Genomic DNA, 20529 nt, shown 5'->3' with positions numbered 1-20529 from the left:
GGGAGGTAGTGGGCAACTTTTGAATCTGACTGACCCGCACGAGGTGCTGGAACACTCTCTTGTTAGCTGGGTCTCGAGTGGCGCGGGTCCAGTTGTTTTTGCTACAGCCCTCAGCCAGGAACTGTCCGACTTCTTTCAGCACATTCATGCCCAGGGTTACAATGGGCCCATTGCCTCCGGGCCCGGTGGTCAGTACAATCCCTTTTCGACCGAGGTCCTTTCCACATGCCCGCACGGACATCCATACTACTCCCGCTACTGGGATAGGTAGTTGATTAGCCGCCACCAGTTTGACAGTGGGTTCCCGGCAGGAACGAGCGACTTCAGGAAAGTGACTTTGGAAGTACGTCTCAGGCATAGTGGTCACTTGAGACCCAGTGTCCATCAAACAGCGGATCCGCTGCACATTGAATTCAGCCCAGATAATGGGCCTCTCGGAGACAATGTCTTCAGAGCTCCCTCTTCTACTCTCTGAAGCTCGAGACGCCACGGTATGCTCCACAACCGTGGGGCATTTTAGTTTAATGGCTGTCCCCTCCTCCTCCTTTCTCGGTTGGGACAGTCTTTGGAGATATGCCCCCTACCTCCGCAGGTCCAGCACTCCTGTCCTCGTTCTGCTGATAGGTCGGGTACATGTCGTGCTGGGGCCGGATAGGAACGTCTTTCTCGTTCTGGTCTCCGTCCGCGTTGAGCAGTACGGTCCGTCGGCAAGGGGGCAGTAGGAGTCTTCCTAATAGAATTCAGCTCACCCCGAATGTCTCGAATTTCCTGACGTATTTCCCGTACCCAATCAGGCTCTTGGTTGGTGAATCCAGGAGCAATTGCCTCATGACTTCTAACTGTGGCTTTGAGAACAGGAACGGAACTTCTCTCTCCAGGACTCTAGCTTCAGCCCCTACCTCCAGGAAGCCCATATTAGGGCTCAATCGCAGCCGCTCCTTCAGGATCTGCCTCAGGGAAGGGTCTTTCAAGCCAGCAATCAGTTGGTCACGCAACACCTCATCCAATGGTCCCAGTCCTCGGTTCCCATCTCGAGTTTTCTTAGTGATATGGGCCGTCACTTCCTGTAATGCATTAACATACTGATTTACTGTCTCATTTTCCCCTTGGACTCGCTGAAACAACCGTAAGCGCAAGTGTCCCAAATCTGTAGTGTCACCGTGCATGTCCTCTAGAATTTTTATCACTTTATCCACGGTGTCACGGTCCCCAAGTGGGCGGTACATCACAGTCTGTCGGGCCTCTCCATCAAGGGTTAGGAGGGCCCGCTCCGCCTGGGCTAGAGGGTCAAGGGGATACATACGTAGCATACTTCTCAGTCTTTCTGCCCAGTCCCAAAGTGACATGCCATCCCCTGTAAACTTGGGAAGATGGCTGAGCATAGCCCCCAGGGGTATATGGCTCCGGCCGGACCCAGCCACAGACTGATCCGCCATCTCTGCGTCTGAATGTTGCATCCTGCCGACTACGCCAAATGTAATGCAGGTACCGGAATGCAACGCACAGAGACACAAGGCGAGAACAGTCAGAGATGTTTGTAAACAGTTTTATACAACAGGTATACTGAAACAAGGGATTAGCAACAAGGGTAATGAACAGTGGTTTGAAATATCAAAAAAATACGAAATTTCTCAAAGTAAGGCGCAGTCTCTTAAAATAAGGCGCAGTCTCTTAAAGTAAGGTGATGCCCTCAAGCATGAGAAGCACCACACAAGCTCTTTAACCGTGAATTTGGCCCTAGCGGGGGTCACCGGTTATTCCCGCTAGGCCGTGAGTCTCTTTCCGGATGAATTCAATTTAATCACGTTGTGCTACTTTAGCCCCAACCGTCCCCCTCCCAACCTGAGTACTTAAACCTAATTGTCCCCGGTACCGTGGGTGAACAGTTGAAGTGACGGCCCTGCTCACGTATGCAGCTCCTCTCTGCTTGGCTGTTGGGGGCAGTCTCTCGAGCCTTGGATAGGGGGGTCCAGGCCTCGTCTGTCGGCGGCCGACGTCGGGTTCCGCGAACTCACTCAGCACCGCGATCAGGTTCCTAGTATCCTCAGCAAGCACAGCACTCGAGTCACAACTGTGAGGGATCCAGAGCTCTTTTACCGGTGCCCGGCTGGAGCACCTCTCAGGCCTCTGGATTTGGCCTGTCACGCGGGGTTTCTCAGGACGCAGGGAGCACGTCTGCTCCTCTCTGCTGCTTGGCGCCAAAGACCCCTCAGGTTTGGCGCGCTGGCCTCTTATCTCTCTGAACTCCTTCCTGGAAGTCACCTGATCGGGTCCAGCCTCTGAATCTGCCCTCCCTGCAACTTCCTTTGTATATTTTGGTTCCGCTTTACTGTCTCGGGCCAAAGAGAAACCAAAGACAAGAAAAATACCCAAATGATTAAAAGTAAATGTAAAAATCGCACAGTGCAAAAATAATAATAAATAATAAAGGGTATTTAGTTAACATAATTTTGATCAAAATAATGTAAAAGCTGTCCCGCCACGTCACGGCATCCCTTGTGGGACAGTCCTAACTCTAATATTAAAAACCTTACCATTTGTCAAGTGACATACATATGGACAAGGACAGAGAGACTGGATCCCTAGTGCAAGCATAAAACCGAGGCAGGATCAGCGTCCCAGCCCAGACAAAGGGCGGCCACACCCTTTTATATGCACTCAAGCATACTAACTGCAAAGAAAAAACCTGAAGGTGTGAACTGGAACATAAATTGATGTGCATGCAAGATGTAACTGCATGTTCACACAAGGCCATTAGACAAAGAGAAACCAAAGACAAGAAAAATACCCAAATGATTAAAAGTAAATGTAAAAATCGCACAGTGCAAAAATAATAATAAATAATAAAGGGTATTTAGTTAACATAATTTTGATCAAAATAATGTAAAAGCAGTCTCGCTCCATCCTTGAAACGTCATGTTGAAGTTCTTTTACAAGCTTTTTTGCTCGTTCTACACATCCGTCAGACAAGATTCACCCATTCAAGTCTATGGGTACAGAAAAAAATCTGCTTTATACAGATACATTGCAATCCTGTAGCCCTGGAAACTGTAAATGGTTAAAAAGCCAGATTAGATCTGGACTGCACATGGATGACAAGTGAGAAAAGAATTCTCCCACTTTTCTGGATGAAACTCTGAATGATATTTTATCTGCTTGTGTGAACAGGCCCTTAGAGGTCTCGACAAGACGGAGGAGCTGATCCAGAGTGTCCAGGTAAAGCTAGCAGTCCAGGTAATGGCGGATACGGAGGCAACCATCCACATCGTGCTCCATGCCCTTCTAATCTGACGTCCGTGACAGTGATGCTCAGTGTAAAGCCTGAGCTCAGGAGATGTGGGCTCGGACCCTGTTCAGACACACTGGAACTGATCAATCTCCATTCAACATTATGAACGTAAAACTGGAGCACTGGCCCCACTCAAATATATTGTATTATGGTCAAATCATTCCCTTTAGGAACTGAGTGATGTGTAATAGAGGAGGATAAGGCCCCCCGTATCCAGCAATCTATTCTCTGATAGGCGAGAGGGAAGAGACGTCATCTCCTCCTTTCTGATAATGTCCCCTGTATCCTGGTGACAGTGATTGTGCCATCCCAGCAGGTGACACTAGAGCCGCTCCCCGCTCTTAGGCTATGTGCCCATGAAAACGCTTGTAAAACCGTCTGCCATGCAAAGCAATGTGAATTCGGATGTGCTGTGCACATGATGCGCTAATTAGCGCGCCGAATTCACATTGCGTTGCAAAACGCAGCATGACCATTTCTACCGCGATTACGCCGCAGATTCGCGGCCATTGAAAAGCAGCAACCCCGCAGGTATATGTGGATTTGCGGCGTTTCAATTAAATTCAATGGCCGAGAATTTGCAGCGTAATCGGGGTGCGTGTGGTACCCAGGATGAAGAAGAGACTACAAGTCCTCTTCATCCCGGCTACCAAGCGGTGAAAAAAAGAAATAAATAAGTTAAAAATAAAAAAACCCTGTATACTCACCTCTCCGGTCTGCTCCCGGCGGCGATCCTCTCTCCTCGGCGTCCAGCGGTGTACTTGCAGGACCTGCGGTGACGTCATCTAGTCAGCTGATGGTCACGCGACTGCTGACGTCAGAGGTCAGGTGATGGTCGCGTGACCATCAGATGACATCACCGCAGACCCTGCCAGTATACCGCGGGACACTGAAGAGAGAGAACGCCGCCGGGAGGAGACTGGAGAGGTGAGTATACAGTTTTTTTTTTTATTTTTAACTTTTTAATTCTTTTTTTTTTTTTTACTATAGATGCAGCATTTAAAGCATCTAAGTTGGTCACACAATATAAATCCATGCCGGTTGTATGGATTTATATTGTGTGACCAACTTGTCAAGCACTTTTCCAAGTTATGCTCAAAATCACTTGGAAAAGTGCTTGAAAAAACGCATGCGAAAACGCTGAAAAAACACTTCTCTCTGGCAGAAAATCTGCATGTAAATCTGCATGTAAATCTGCATGCGTTTTCTTCTGCCAGAGAGAGGCAAAAAAGCTCTGCATCAAATCTGCTACGTGGGCACATAGCCTTAGCGTGTATGTGCTGTACTTATCATTCAGGACTGTGCAAAGATCTGTCTGTGACCAAAAGAACAACAAGGCTGTGTGCACACGCTGCAGATTTGGTGCGTTCTTCAATGGAACAGGCTGCCACGAGAGGTGGTGAATTCTCCTTCAATGGAAGTCTTCAAACAGAGGCTGGACAGACATTTGTCTGAGATGGTTTAGTGCAGGGTTCCCCAACTCCAGTCCTCAAGGCCCACCAACAGATCATGTTTTCAGGATTTCCTTAGTATTGCACAGGTGATAATTACATCACCTGCACAAGCAGTAATTCCATCACCTGTGCAATACTAAGGAAATCCTGAAAACATGACCTGTTGGTGGGCCTTGAGGACTGGAGTTGGGGAACACTGGTTTAGTGTATCCTGCATTGAGCAGGGGTTGGACACTAGGACCCTGGAGGTTCCTCCAATTCTAATGTTCTAGGATTCTATTTATAAACACCAGCTGCAATCTTCCATGGAGAAGTAACTGTGGTTTCAGGAGAACTTGCAGCAGAAGGTCTGTGCCTTCTGCTAGCTCCTCCCCCTTCCACTAGCTCCTCCCCCTTCCTTCTTTAAAGAGTATTAATAGCACTAACTGTCATCTATCTCACTAATAGGAAAGTTTGTCTTCACTGAATACAGATTTTACAGATGTTACCGCGAATTGAGACTGAAAGATCAATCCAGCAGGAAAAAGAAGACTTCTCTGATAAGATTATAAAATTACTTGTTTTCATGTGTAATATTAATTTACAAAACAAAAATTAAAACAACGGTTATTCTTTAACTAATAAAGCACTTAGGACAGGGATTCATTAAGACTGGCCATATTCAAGCTGCTCTTGATGAGGGAGCGTGCTGGAGTCAGACGGTCCAGATTCATTAAGTGGCGAATGAATTATGCACTTCTGACAAGTGGTGCGTGCACCTTGCCACAAATCTTACTCCAGTCACGGACTGGAGTAAGATTTCTGGTGTAAGGGAAGCCACAGTTCACCATGAATTAGACAAGCTGTGGTGCCACACTTCCATCCTGCCCCAACTCTGCCCATTTTGGTGAAGCTGGGCAAAACTGACGTGAAAACACCAAACGTCACAACATTTTTGATCAACTCAACAATGCACAAAAATTGTAACTTTTCAAAGTGATTTACACCAGAATTCTGGCATAATTGCATTGATCAATCAGGACTATAGTGTCCTAAGTTTTTATACTTCATTAAAACATCGTCCTCCTCCCAAGAGGTGGTCCTAGGTACTGACCCTCGCAGTGCTCGGTCACTTCTGCTGCAGGACTGCTCGTCCGGCTTCTCGGTACAGATGAGATCCTCTATATACCTTGCCCTAATGAAGCCGGCACAGGACCACGTCCACAGCTGCCCCCTGTGTGTGGAGGCCGTCCACTTCTATTACAGGGTCCTAGTACGGAGTGATCAGCTCTGGATACAGTGGGGTGGTCTGCTCTGGCAATGTCATGTATACATTGCTGGGGGGCTCCCAGTGATGTCTGAGCACATAAGCTGAATCTATGGCAGTTATGTGATGGATCCTCGCAGTCAGTGATGGAGGAAAAGCCTCATGGAAGATTCAGCCGGACAAATCCACAACTGTGGACTGAATGGAGGCAGAGAAATCAGTGGCTGCAAACAAGACATTTCTTCTTGTAGATTCCCCGGATGATTGGGAATAGTTGCTTGAAGATGTAAGACCCCAGTCAGGTGGTCGCTGTTATTAACTCCTTTTGCCTAAAAAAAATACAAATAAAATCTGCAGTCACTTTTGATAATTTTTGGTCACAGCTTCGAGCCTTAGTCTTTCTCCTCTAATTCTATCCAGTAATGGAGATTACAATGATCGCATACACGGTGCCATCTACAGCCCACAATACATTTATATGGAAAGGAGTTATAGAACATCAGAAAATGTCTGTTTTGTCACAGAAACAATCACATTAAATAGGATCTGTCACTTGTCATAAATATGTGACATTTATTTGGTGTAAATGCCGCTGTTCTTCTGAATCTGGGATTGGTTTTATTCCCTTTTCCATCGGCCACTCCACTCCTCTTACTTATATATTAATCTTCTCCCTTTAGCTAAGTGGTAGTGATACAAAACTCCTCTACATGGGAGGCTTTTTAACCCCTTAATGACCGGAGCATTTTCCATTTTTGCATTTTCATTTTTTGCTCCCCTTCTTCCCAGACCCATAGCCTTTTTATTTTTAGGTCAATATTGCCATGTGACGGCTTATTTTTTGCGGGACAAGTTGTACTTTTAAACGCCATCACTGGTTTTACCATATCATGTACTGGAGAACGGGGAAAAAAATTCCAAGCGCGGTAACATTGCAAAAAAAATGCAATTCCACGGTTGTTTTTTTTTTACCACGTTCACTGAATGCTATAACTGACCTGCAGTTATGATTCTCCAGGTCATTACGAGTTTGTAGACACCAAACATGTATAGGTTCTTTTTTATTTAAGTGGTGAAAAAAAATCCAACGTTTGCTAAAAATGGCGCCATTTTCCGAGACCCGTAGAGTCTCCATTTTTCGGGATCTGGGGCCAAGTGAGGGCTTATTTTTTGCGTGTCGAGCTGATCGCCCATTATTTCATTTTATTTCAATGTTGTGACGACCAAAAAACATAATTCTGGCGTCTAGAATTTTCTCGTTACGCCGTTTACCGATCGGATTAATTCTTTTTTTTATATTGATAGAATGGGCGATTCTGAACGCAGCAATACCAAATATGTGTTTTTTCTTTATTATTATTTTATTTTGAATGGGGCGAAAGGGGGCGATTTAAACTTTTATATATTGTTTTACCTTTTTCATATTTTTAAAAACATTTTTTTTCACTTTCCGCATGCTTCAATAGTCTCCACAGGAGACCAGAAGCTGCAGATACCTGATCGGCTCGGCTTCAGAAAGGCGATGAGCAGATTGCCTCTATGTAGCAGAAATGCTCATGTGCTATGAGCGCCAACCACTAGGTGGCGCTCATAGCAAGCAAGACAAGACAACCACAGGGGTCAGCTGCAGACCCCGGGTTGCCATGCCCACGCATCGGTAACCCGCGATCACGTGACAGGTCACCGATGGGCGGGGCTAATGCCGCTGGCCAGTAAGGGGTTAAAGACCACTCCGAGTTGGCTAAAAAGACTACTTTACACAAGTCGTAAAGTGCCATATTTTAGAAACGAAGGGACACAGGAAAGAAAAACAAAATGACGCAGATTCATGAGAACGGAAAAAATTACACATTTATGTCAAGTGACAGCTTCTCTACAAAGGAAGTTGTTCAACAGAAAAAGTTGTCTTAGGCTGTGTGCCCACGTAGCGTTTTTCAAGCGTATATGCTGCGGAATTTCCGCAGCGTAAACGCTTGAAAAACGCATGTATATCCGCACCCCATGGTCCCCAATGGCATTCCGCAATGTCAATGCCCATGCTGCGGATTTTTCCGCAGCGTATATGCTGCAGTCAAAAATCCGCAGCATGTTCATTAATTTTGCGGAAGCGCAGCGGAATCAATGTGCGGATGGTACCCAAGTCTGGAGGAGAGGAGACTCTCCTCCAGACCTGGGTACCAAAGAACCTGTAAAAAAAAGAATAAAATAAAGTTTATACTTATCTTATGATGTTTTCCCTCCGTCGCGCTGTTGTCTGAAGGACCTGCCACGTCATTGAGTCATGTGACCCACCACATGACTCAATGACGTCACCGCAGGTCCTGCACACAACAGCGTGAGCCGCTCAAGCCTCCGGACGGGGCAGAGAATGCATCAGAAGGTGAGTATAAAGTTTATTTTTTTATTTTTTACCATTCTGAACAAGTTGTCAAGCACTTTTCCAAGTGATGCTTGGAGAAGTGCTTGATAACCCGCATGCGGAAATGCATGCAAAGACGCCTCACAAACGCTTCTACCTGGCGGGAAAACCGCATGTAATATCCGCATGCGATTTTCCCGCCAGGGAGAAGCGTAAAAAATATGCTTCAGGTCCGCAACGTGGGCACATAGCCTTAATGTACTTAAAATAAAAACTGATGAAACTTCCTGTAACACGGCTGGGTGGGGACCCACTGCTCCTGGGGCCGGGCTGACCCTGGAGTGGCGTGACCAAGCAACTAACTGGTTTTCACTAGAGCCTCTGGTGGCGAGGATAGTCTTGGCCGCAGGTAGTCGCCAGGTACCACTCTTGATCTCTGCAGGACAAAGCAGGGTTAAATTCCTGCAGAGACCGGCCACGCCCCCTAAGGCCAAATGGAAAACACCATGCTGTTGCAGCTGTGCAGAGGAGAGCGGCAACAGGCAAACCTCAGCGAGCCGCCCTGATGGGAGGAGACGCCGAACGCTGACGATGGAGAGTAGGACGACGCTGAGGAGGCACGTGAGTTACTGCTGTGGCAGCACCCCCCTGACGCCCCACTGTTCTTTAGGCCAACCCGACGGAGAAACTGCTCAAAAATCACAGGGGGGAAGAGGGGGGAGAACGATGTTGTCGGCAGGCTCCCAAGACCGTTCCTCAGGACCGAAACCCCTCCAATCAACTAGACAGGCAGGTGTGGAGAAATGCTGCACAGTGAAAATGGTTTAAAATGTAGAAGTGTCTATTTTTATCAATTAACAAAATACAAAGTGAATGAACACAATACATCATCAAAGCATCAATTCTTCTGGATGCACTTACACAGTTTTGAAGGAACTCGACAGGGAGATTGTTCCGAACATCTTGGAGATCTAACCACAGATCCTATGTAGGCTTTTGCAAAACCTTCTGTCTCTTCATGTAATCCCAGACAAACTTGATGTTGAGATCAGGGCTCTGTGGGGACATATCATCACTTCCAGGACTCCTTTTTCTTCTTTATGCCATTTACAGTTCTTAATGACATTGGCTGTATATTTGTGGTCGTTTTACTGCTGCAGAATAATGTTGGAGGCAATCAGACGCCTCCCTGATGGAATTGTATGATGGAGTCCTTAACGCTGAAAAATACAGGCAGATAATTAGCCATCAATCCTGACTAAATCCCTAACTCCATTTGCTAAATTGCATGGACCATCCACTGTGCTTCACTTGGCAATCAACCTCTGCCTTAACGAGACGCGCGTTCCCACAGTGCAGAGCAAATTCACACCACCTCCATACTGCGCAGCACAGCAACCAGGCAGTCTTCAAATTAATATGCCTTGAAGATCGCAGTCATACAGCTGAAGAGTTGTGGACAGCTCTCCAGGCTCAGTTTCAGCAATAGCTGTCTCCACTGAACCTGGAGCCAGGGAAGGCCATATATGAGAACGGTGCGAACCTGTTTGCGGCTCTACACCAAGGCGAACCCACACACGTGCTTTGCATGGCTCACGTCCTCAACCTGGTGGTACAGCGATTTCTCCGCCACTATCCCGGCCTGGATGAGCTGCTTCAGAAAGTCCGGAAGCTGTGTGCTCACTTCCGCCATTCGCACCCCTCATGTCATCGACTTGCATTGATACAGAGGTCTTTCTCCATGACAGTTAACAGGTTGACAGTGATGTGCCAACGCGGTGGAATTCCACTCTGCACATGTTGCAGCGACTGTGGCAGCAGCAACGAGCCCTGACGCAGTATGTCATGTCGTATAGCCTGTGCCAACGCAGTACGGACGTGGGGCGTATCACGTTTACGGAGTGGGAACAGATTAAGGACCTCTGCACCCTTCTGCACAGTTTTGAAATGGCTATTATTAACCCCTTTACCCCCCAGGGTGGTTTACACGTTAATGACCAGGCCAATGTTTACAATTCTGACCACTGTCACTTTAGGAGGTAATTACTCTGAAACGCTTCAACAGATCCCGCTGATTATGAGACTGTTTTTTCGTGACATATTGTACTTCATGATGGTGGTAACATTTCTTCAATATCACTTGCGTTTATTTGTGAAAAAATTGGAAATTTGGCGAAAATTTAGAAAATTTCACAATTTTCAAAATTTTAATTTTTATTCCGTTAAATCAGAGAGATATGTTACACAAAATAGTTAATAAATAACATTTCCCACATGTCTACTTTACATCAGCATAATTTTGGAACCAAAATTTTTTTTTATCAGTGCGCTATAAGGGTTAAAAGATGATCAGCGATTTTTTTTAGTTCCGCAAGGGTAAGAGGAGAAAATGGAACCTAAAAACTGTTGTGCAATTTCTCCTGAGTGCACCAATACCCCATATGTGGGGAAAATACACTCTTTGGCGCACGTCAGGGTTCAGAAGGGAAGGAGCACTGTGTGACTTTTTGAACGCAAAATTGCCTGGAATCAAGAGCGGACGCCATGTCGCAGTTCGGGAGCCCCTGATGTGCCGAAATAGTGGAAACCCCCCACAAGTGACCCCATTTTGGAAACTAGACCCCTCAAGAATTTTATCAAGGTGTATAGTGTACATTTTGAACCCAAAGGTACGACAGAATTTGATAACATTAGGTCAACATATTAAATAAGTTGTCATTAGTCTTGAGCACAAGTGCTCGCTACTTGAGTTTGCATTGGGTACTCGGGTATGCACAAAGTATCGCGGGTGCTCGAATGACACGCTCGAGTCCCCGCCTCGCATGTTTCACGGTTGTTAGACACCCAAAAAAAACATGCGGGGATCGCTCGTGCATGGCAGGCGACCCCAGCAACGTTTTTTTTTTTGGCCGCGAAGCATATGGGGCGGAGACTCGAGCACCCGCGATACTCAGTGCATACCCGAGTACCCGATGCAAACTCAAGTAGCGAGCACTTGCGCTCAACACTGGTCGCCATATTATCTTTTTTTTTTTTCTTTACTTTTGTAAAAAAAACAACCCTAGCCCCAACCCTAATACAACCCCAACCCTAACCCTAGCACATCTGTAACCCTAGAGTTTATTTTTTACACCATTCCTCGCGTGGTATAGGTGATTAGACTACTTTATTCTTCGGGTCGGTGTGATTACAGCAATACCAGATTCATATCGGGCTTTTATGACTGACAGCGGTCACACACTAAAAGACGCTTTTTTTGCAAAGACTAGTGTTTGCATCACCATATTTTGAGAGCTATAAATTTTCCATATTTTGGCCGACAGAGTCATGTGATTTCTTGTTTTTTGCAGGACAAGTTGAGGTTTTTTTCTTGGTACCATTTTCGGGCACGTGACATTTTTTTTCTATTCTGATTTTAGGGAGGCAGAATAAACAAAAAGCAACAATTCAGGAATTGTTTTTTTTGCGTTATTTTTACGCCATTCCGCGTGTGGTAAAATTGATAATGCAGCGTTATTCTTCAGGTCAGTGCATTTTTTATATAGTTTTTTTTATGTTTTGCTGCTTTTACACAATAAAAACGATTTTCTAGAAAAAATATTTTTGTGTCGCTTTACACTGTGTTCCAAATTATTATGCAAATAATATTTTCTCAGATTTTCCCAAATTACCTTTATGAATTGCAGTCATTGTAATGTTCCAGTCAAATAACTATTAGAGTACAATTGAAAGGTTTTTGTACAATCTGCCTATGATAACAGTATATTTTTTAAAAAATAAAACACTCAAACTGCACTCAAAATGCATGTTCCAAATGATTATGCACAGTAGAGTTTTCAACCTTTTCATTTTAATAAAGAACAAAAAAATGGGCATTTTTGAAATTATAAGCATTAGCAGGTTATTACAAACTGAAATCAAACAGTTTTCAACTCAAAACTTTATTCTAGGTGATGTTACATTTGCACATAGGACCCCTTGTTCGAAAGGAGCTTCTGAACTCTCTCGTCCATTGAATTTGTCAGGTTTTGGATGGTTTCTGCTTCAATTGTTTTGCATGAGGACAGAATACACTCCCAGAGCTGTTGCTTAGATGTGAACTGCCTCCCGCCATCATAGACACTCCTTTTGATGATGCTCCAGAGGTTTTCAATGGGGTCGAGGTCAGGGGAGCATGGGGGCCACACCATAAGTTTGTCCCCTTTTATGCCCACAGCAGCCAGAGATGCAGATGTGTTATGTGCAGCATGAGACGGGGCAATATCATGCATGAAATGATCTCGATGGTCCAGATGGATGGAGTGGAGGATGGCTGGTTGATGGACACCCCATGCAAACAAGGCTACGGCGCCAACAAGGAGGAGGTGGAGTAATGTTTTGGGCTGGAATCATGGGGAGAGAGATTGTCGGCCCTTTTAGGATCCCTGAAGGGGTAAAGATGAACTCCATAATGTATGTTGAGTTTCTCAAACAGCACTTCCTGCCATGGTTCAAGAAGAAGAACCGTGCATTCCGCAGCAAGATCATTTTCATGCATGATAATGCCCCGTCTCATGCTGCACATAACACATCTGCATCTCTGGCTGCTATGGGCATAAAAGGGGACAAACTTATGGTGTGGCACCCATGCTCCCCTGACCTCAACCCCATTGAGCACCTCTGGAGCATCATCAAAAGGAGTGTCTATGATGGCGGGAGGCAGTTCACATCTAAGCAACAGCTCTGGGAGGGTATTCTGTCCTCATGCAAAACAACTGAAGCAGAAACCATCCAAAACCTGACAAATTCAATGAATGAGAGAGTTCAGAAGCTCCTTTCGAACAAGGAGTCCTATGTGCAAATGTAACATCACCTAGAATAAAGTTTTGAATTGAAAACTGTTTGATTTTAGTTTGTAATAACCTGCTAATGCTTATAATTTTAAAAATGACCATTTTTTTGTTCTTTATTAAAATGAAAAGGTTGAAAACTCTGCTGTGCATAATAATTTGGAACATGCATTTTGAGTGCAGTTTGAGTGTTTTATTTCTAAAAAATATACTGTTATCATAGGCAGTTTGTACAAAAACCTTTCAATTGTACTCTAATAGTTATTTGACTGGAAAATTACAATGACTGCAATTCATATAGGTAATTTGGGAAAATCTAAGAAAATATTATTTGCATAATAATTTGGAACACAGTGTATTCGGAGAGCTATAACTTTTTTTTTTTCGGACAATGTTGCTGTGTGGTGGCTTGTTTTTTTGCGGGACAAGATGACGTTTTTAGCGGTACCATTTTTATTTACATTCGTCTTTTTGATTGCGTCTTATTCCATTTTTTGTTTGGCGGTATGATGATAAAGCATTATTTTTTGCTTCGTTCTTTTTCTTTTTTTTTTTTTACTGTGTTCACTAAAGGGGTTAACTAGTGGGACAGTTTTATAGGTCAGGTCATTCCGGACGCAGCGCTGCCAAATATGTGCACTTTTATTGGTTTATTTTTTTTTTTCATAATAAATAAATATTAGGGGTTCAATATATTTTTATTTTTTGGGGATTATTTTTTACTTTTTTATATTTCTACCATTTTTTAAAAATTTTTTTTTTTTTTCCACTTTTCTACTTTTTTTTTTTACTTTTACACATTGTCCCACTATGGGACTTTCACTTTTTGCAGCCTGATCGGCTGCATGGCATAGGGAGCAGCAGCTCTCTTTGTCATGCAGCCTGTCAGCGCTGCACACCGGGGAGACATTACTTTGGTCGCGCACTGCGCATGACCAAAGGAACGTCCTGCCTCCTGGTGACCCGGATGTTGTCATGATGACATCGGATCGTCATGGCAACATCCGGAAGCCGCCGCAGACATTGCTGGATGCCGGCAGGAGAGGCGAGTATACCGATCACCTCCCCCCTTGCCACCGCAATGTGCCGGGTGTCAGCTGTGCACATAGCACCGGGTGTCAGCTGTGACAATCAGATGACACCCGGCGGCGATCGCCCCACTTGTGTGCGGGCGCGATCACAGCGCACGTAATAATACGTAGCTGGTCCATAAGTCCCAGGGCACAGCTACGTACTATTACTGACAAGGTCGGAAAGGGGTTAAAATAGTTAGCGCTGACGATGCCATCATCAGCATCACTATTCCGGTCATACACATGCTGGAGCAGAATTTGAATAGTGTGCAGCACGAGGTGGTTGTCCCAGAAGAAGAGGAGGATGCGGAAGGGATAAGAATGTCTCAAAGTTCCAGACTATCGTCACACAGGCGGATGCCAAGTGAAGGTGGATTCCGGCGATCGAGGGGTTTGGTGACACCAGACATACTGTTAGTGAAGGTGCAAGAGCCGAGGAACAAATGGAGGAAGAGGAGGAAGAGGTGATGGGCGAGTAGCTGTCAGAGGATGAAGAGGATAATCATCCCCTCTCTGTTGAACGTGGTTTGCAGGAGGGGACTGAGGAAAAAAGCATCAGTGTTACGCAGCCAGCAACAGAGCCTGGCTTTGGACCACCTGGAAGAGCCTGACATACAAGTGCCTTCTTGATGCACTATATGCAACATGATTCCCGTATAGTTAGGATTCAAAATAATGCTGACTACTGGGTTGCCACTCTTGTTAGATCCACGTTATAAGGCTATGTGCCCACGTTGCATTTATGAAGCAGAAAATTTCTGCTGCATAAATGCAAGTCCTCTCCCGGAAAAACGCATGCGGAATTCCGCACGCGTTTATCGCGCTTTTTTCGCGCGTTTATCACGCGTTTTCCACATGCGGAATTGCCTTGCGTTTTTTATGCATTGAACAAAGGCAATTCTGCTTGCGGAAACGCAAAATTAAATGACATGCTGCGGATTTTTGAACGCAGCATAAACGCTGCGGAAAAATCCGCAGCATGTGCATAGAACTTGCGGAATCCCATTGGGGACCATGGGGTGCGTGTTACCAAGCGTTTTTCAAGCGTTTACGCTGCGGAAATTCCGCATCAAAAACGCTTGAAAAATGCTACGTGGGCACACAGCCTAAGACTAAATTTTGCCAGATGCTTCCCGCCCTGGAAAGGGACCTGCTAATGTTTGAGTTTCGAAACAAGCTTTTAAGCAACCTTAATAGAGCTTTTCCCCAAGATAGGAGTGAGGCACACAGTGTGCGTCGCAGCTGTAGTCTTTCAACCTCCAGCACGTCAGTTTGTCAACGCCAAAACATTAGCAGCAGCAGCGTAAGTGGCAGAAGCAATTTCTGAGCCCTTTCACACATTTTTTAGACCAGTTCATGCACCAGCACAACAGAGTACAAGTTTGACACATGGTAAACGACTGGAGAGGATGGTGGAGGAGTATCTAGAGCTCAATATGAATACCATCAGGGAGGATTTTAACCCTTTTATATTTTGGTCTTCAAAAATGGATCAATGGCCTGAGCTCGCCTGTCACGCCTTGGAGGTTTTATCATGCCCGACAGCCAGCATTCCCTCAGAACGTGTCTTCAGCGCTGCTGGTCGTGTCCCGACGGATAAGCGCAGCCGGCTGTCCCATGAAAGTGTTGACCGCCTAACTTTCATCAAGATGAACAAGTCATGGATCTCCAAGGACTTTTGCACCATAACTGCAGACTGTACAGAGTAGGCGATGTTGTAGTTTTTAGTGTGCTGCATTGATCTCGCGGAATTGCGTCTGTGATGTGGGTTGTGTGCCTGTTCTTGCTGCTGCTGCAGGTTTTAGGCCCTAATTTTTGGAAATGTGGGGAATCCTGATTAGATCTCCATCTACTGGGTTGGCTGTAGGGGAAGAGGTGTCCTTCCTAATTCTACAATTTCTACTGTAGTGAAATTGATGCCACTTCGGTGGTTTTAGGCCCTAATTTAGGGAAATGTGAACACTCCTGATTGGATCTCGATGTGCTGGGTTGGCTGTATTCGAAGAGGTTTTGGTCTCCTTTACAATAGTTATACTCTAGTGAAATAAATTTTTTGGTGCAGATATTTTTCTCCACAAAAGGGGTACACAGACCTGATAAACTCAAAATTGGTATATAAAGCAGGCTACATCTCCGCTTAAAATTCTTTGGGACAGATATTGCTCTCCATACGGGGGGGGGTTGAGTAAGAGTAGCTCCGTGACCCTCGACTGTACTGTGCGGTCAGGGCAAGAAGAAGAGGAGGGTGACTCTGAAGGTGAGGAATGGGATAGCACATGGGATGATGAGGTTGTTCATCCAACTTGGTGTGAACCCAGAGGTACGCAGCTGAATAGCTCATCTGAGGAGGTGGAGGAGGAAGACTAGAAGGTTACGTTGCGTCCTATGGCGCAGACACAAAGTAATGCAAACACGAGGAGCACTGCATCCTTCGCGACAACCGAGGCAGTGACCGGCAGCGGTCGCTGGTCTGCAGCTCGCAGGGGCGGCAAAGGTTGCCTAGTCTGGGCTTTTTTTTTTTTTTTTTGAGACCGCAAAGGATGAGCCAGATCGCGTTATCTGCAAAGTTTGCGATAAAAAACTCAGTAGAGGGAAAAAGTGCTAATAATTTGACTACTACATGCATGAACCTTCACATGCGCACACAACATGTGTTACGCTGGTAATCTTACCGCGCTAAAATGCGGACCTCAACAACCATCAGCTGCCCCATCAACCGCATCAGCTGCTTCTTCCTCCTCCTCTGTTACCGTGCCAAGTATTGTCACACAGGTCTCCCACCGCAGAACTTCTAGTTCTGTACCTGCTCCAGTCAGGCTGAAAGAGAGCCTGTCAGCTGTATCAGAAGCAGACATGCCTGCTGTGTTTGTTTCACTGAGCACACCATGTTTCTCAATCCACCGTTACATCTGTGCTTGCACCTCACTCACGGTCCAGCAGTTTGTCCGTTTCACCATACTCCGCCCTCTATCAGCACCACAGCCCGCCCTCAGTCCTGCATTTGTGGTCACGTAAAAGATTGTTTCCTCCCACACATGACAAAGCTAAGAGGTCGAACTCCACCATCTCCAAACTGTTGGCCACGCAAATGGTGGTGTCAGTCCCTAATTTTTTGAACTGTGAACACTGCTGTATGGCTGCTTTTTTACTGAGGAGGTAACCGGAGAACCTGAAGGAAACCCCCACAAACACGGGGAGAACATACAAACTACTTGCAGATGTTGTCGTCTATCATCATGGAGTTAGCTCGTTGTGTAGGAGACCGACCACCACTGCTGTCTACCTTGTGAACATTATGTTGAAGCTTGCAGTCATTAGAAGCCTTTCGCCTTCATATTAATCGGTGCAGGGGTTTATCTGCTCAGTTGTGAGCTCTTGGAAGCTTACCGTGATTTAGGCTCTCAGCAGATTTGTTCCATGCATCTCCCCTACTGTGATAACGCTGTACCCCAACACATCAGACTGTCGCCTACCATGGAAACCTTGAAAAAGAAGCTGAAGATCCACTTCTTCTGACAAGCGTACAATATGCGGTAACCCTCACTCCAGCGTACTTTTGCACAACCAGCTGTACCCTAACCTACTGTATCCTCAACCATCCCTTGCAGATTGTTTGTGCGCCCTCGCACGCAGGGTCCTCTCTCCTCTTGTACCAGTCGGTGACCCCTTTTCACATGCAAAGCACCACGGAATAAATGTCGCTGCAATAGTAATAATAAATATAGTATTTGTACTCTGGCATCAATTGACCCACTTTCCTGGTGTCTACACCCTTAATTTGATGTGTTTTGACAGCTTTTGGGCCAGAGTGAAGGTGTTGCATATGCTTTTTTTTTTGTCATCCCCCCCATTGAACAGTATGGTGTTCGGAAATGTTCGGCGAATATCTAAATATTCTATGAACATTTCCGAACCGAACATTGAAATGTACAACTAGGAGGGACCGATGTGCAAAGAAAATATCACGTATACCAAGTGCACTGCCATGAGATTGTACATTATGAAGGCCTGGGATCAAACAATTTTAATAATAAAAAAATAAAAATAAACTGCTCCCACTGGGGGCCTGGAAACAGAGAATGGGTCGGGGGTGAGACCCAGGAACAGTAAGAAGGAAAAAAATGACGAACACTCCACCATACCACAAACTCTGCCACCAGATATGAGGATCGACGCTCTCACCCTTCCACCAGCCCCAAAAGAGTGCAGGCAGTTAGGAGTGACCCGGGCACTCCTCAAGGTCAAGAACCAAAAGGCAGGTTACAGGGTCCTCTGCGACAGGCTTCTCCATACTGTCATGTAGGAATCTAACCAACTTGGCCAGTAAGCTCAAATCTCTGGACAGTGTCACAGAAGGTGGAGGAACGTCCCCCGGCCCTTGCGGCACATGAGGCATACATCCAGGAACTGGGGCTGGACCCTACTCATCCTGGCTGTGGTGTAATATGTGCAATGTAGGATACAGAGTTGAGCCGCTCTCTCGGAATAGCTAGGAATTAGTTTGTCTAAGCTGTAGGAAATGGAAGGGTAAAGAAGATTTCACTTCAGAACATGAAATGGGTCACCAGCCACATAGACCTGACCCAGGTAAACCAAGCCTGCCCTTTCCCATAAAGGCCCTCACTCCAAATCTAATAATTCAATAAGAGTGCTGCTATGCCAGAGAGGGGTATGATTGTGAGAAAAAGGAGCACAGAAAAGTTTCCATACCATGGTCTAGATTGATATAGCCTGCATGAAAATCAGTTATGTATTGAAGGGGCCCTCTAGAACAGGGATGTCAAACTCAAACACACAGAGGGCCAAAATGACAAACTTGGACAAAGTCGTGAGCCAATCAGTATACAGTATAATGTGCCCCACATAGTCCTCCATACAGGGTAATGGACCCCACATAGGGGTGGCGGTTCTGGTGCCGCAAGCCAAATATAAATCACCCTGCGGGCCAGAGCTTTCCATGTATGCTCTTGGAGGAGCAAAAAAGTATGTGCAAAGGGTGTTTAATCTCTGGGTCATAGGGTCAAACAATGGCCACAAGGGCTCTCAGGAAGTCATCCCTGTTCCACCTACATATACAGGAAAGCTGAACAAACCAATAATGCGCAAAAGGATAATAATACGCCCAATAATACAGTCTAGGGTCCGATAAAGCCACCCCCTCACCCGAGCATATTACAGGATCGGGCGATGGATCCCAGTTCTGTGACCCTGCAAAATGAATGAGGAAAACATGGAGTTACGCTTATTGAAGGTATTGAAGTTCACATATATTGGGGATATAACCTGATGTGAGCCGCGACCGACAGGAGTAACTTCTCTTATCTCCTTATCTTAGCTTTTATAAATCAACAAAAGAGCGAAGCTGTGTAGCGAATTCACCTAAATATGTAGATACTTGGACTCCTAGATAAGAGAACTTTGAAACCCATATTAAAGATAGGAGGGAGGCTTGTCTGGAGGTGATTCTCAGGTCTACAGGGAAGACAAAAGACTTATCCCAGTTGATTTTTAGACCTGAGAAGAGGCCGCACTCATCAATCACATTCAGCGCTGCTAGTACTGACACGTTAGCACCTTGCAGGTACAGGAAAGTGCTGTCTGCGTAGAGACTAAGTTTGCTGTGTGTTGGGGCCGGGATAAACCCCTGAATCTCTGGGGTGGAGCGGATAAGGGCGGCCAGTGGCTCCACTACAGTCACAGCATTGGGGACAGCGGACATCCCTGCTGCGCGCCCTGGATCAGGGGGAAGCATATACGCACCACAGTGTCCGCGTATAGGAGCTTCTCCCATTTAGTAATCACTGGCCGAAAGCCCATCCAACGCTTGGTCGCCCAAAGAACAGACCATTCAATAGAGCTGAAGGCTTTATTGGCATCAAGAGAGACCATAACGTGTCCTCCTTAGAGAAAAATAAATAAAAACGCTGGAGGTTGAGGGTTGTCGACTTTCCTGGCACAATGTCAGTTTGGTCACAATGAATAATTTGCCGAATATATGAACGCAGAGGAATTTCCAATACTTTATCTGGAATTTTTACATCAAACTGAAGTAATAAACAGGCCTGTATGAGGAATAAAGATTGGTAAAAATTATCAAACTCCGACAGAACATGTTTAGGGTCCCCTCTAGTTCTCCTCTCCTCGCCCCTAAGTGCCCTGATTACCATGGGGTCACAGTAACGATTTGCCATATAGGTAAGTAGTTTACCACATTTGTCCCCATTTAGTATTCCTGTCATACATAAAAGGACCATGTTGCTCATCATCTCTAAGCAAAGA

This window comes from Phyllobates terribilis, unplaced genomic scaffold (genome assembly GCF_046119375.1).
Source record: "Phyllobates terribilis strain yellow unplaced genomic scaffold, ASM4611937v1 Scaffold_8__6_contigs__length_399053987, whole genome shotgun sequence".
Taxonomy (NCBI): Eukaryota; Metazoa; Chordata; class Amphibia; order Anura; family Dendrobatidae; genus Phyllobates; species Phyllobates terribilis.
Note: the sequence above shows the minus strand (reverse complement) of the source record.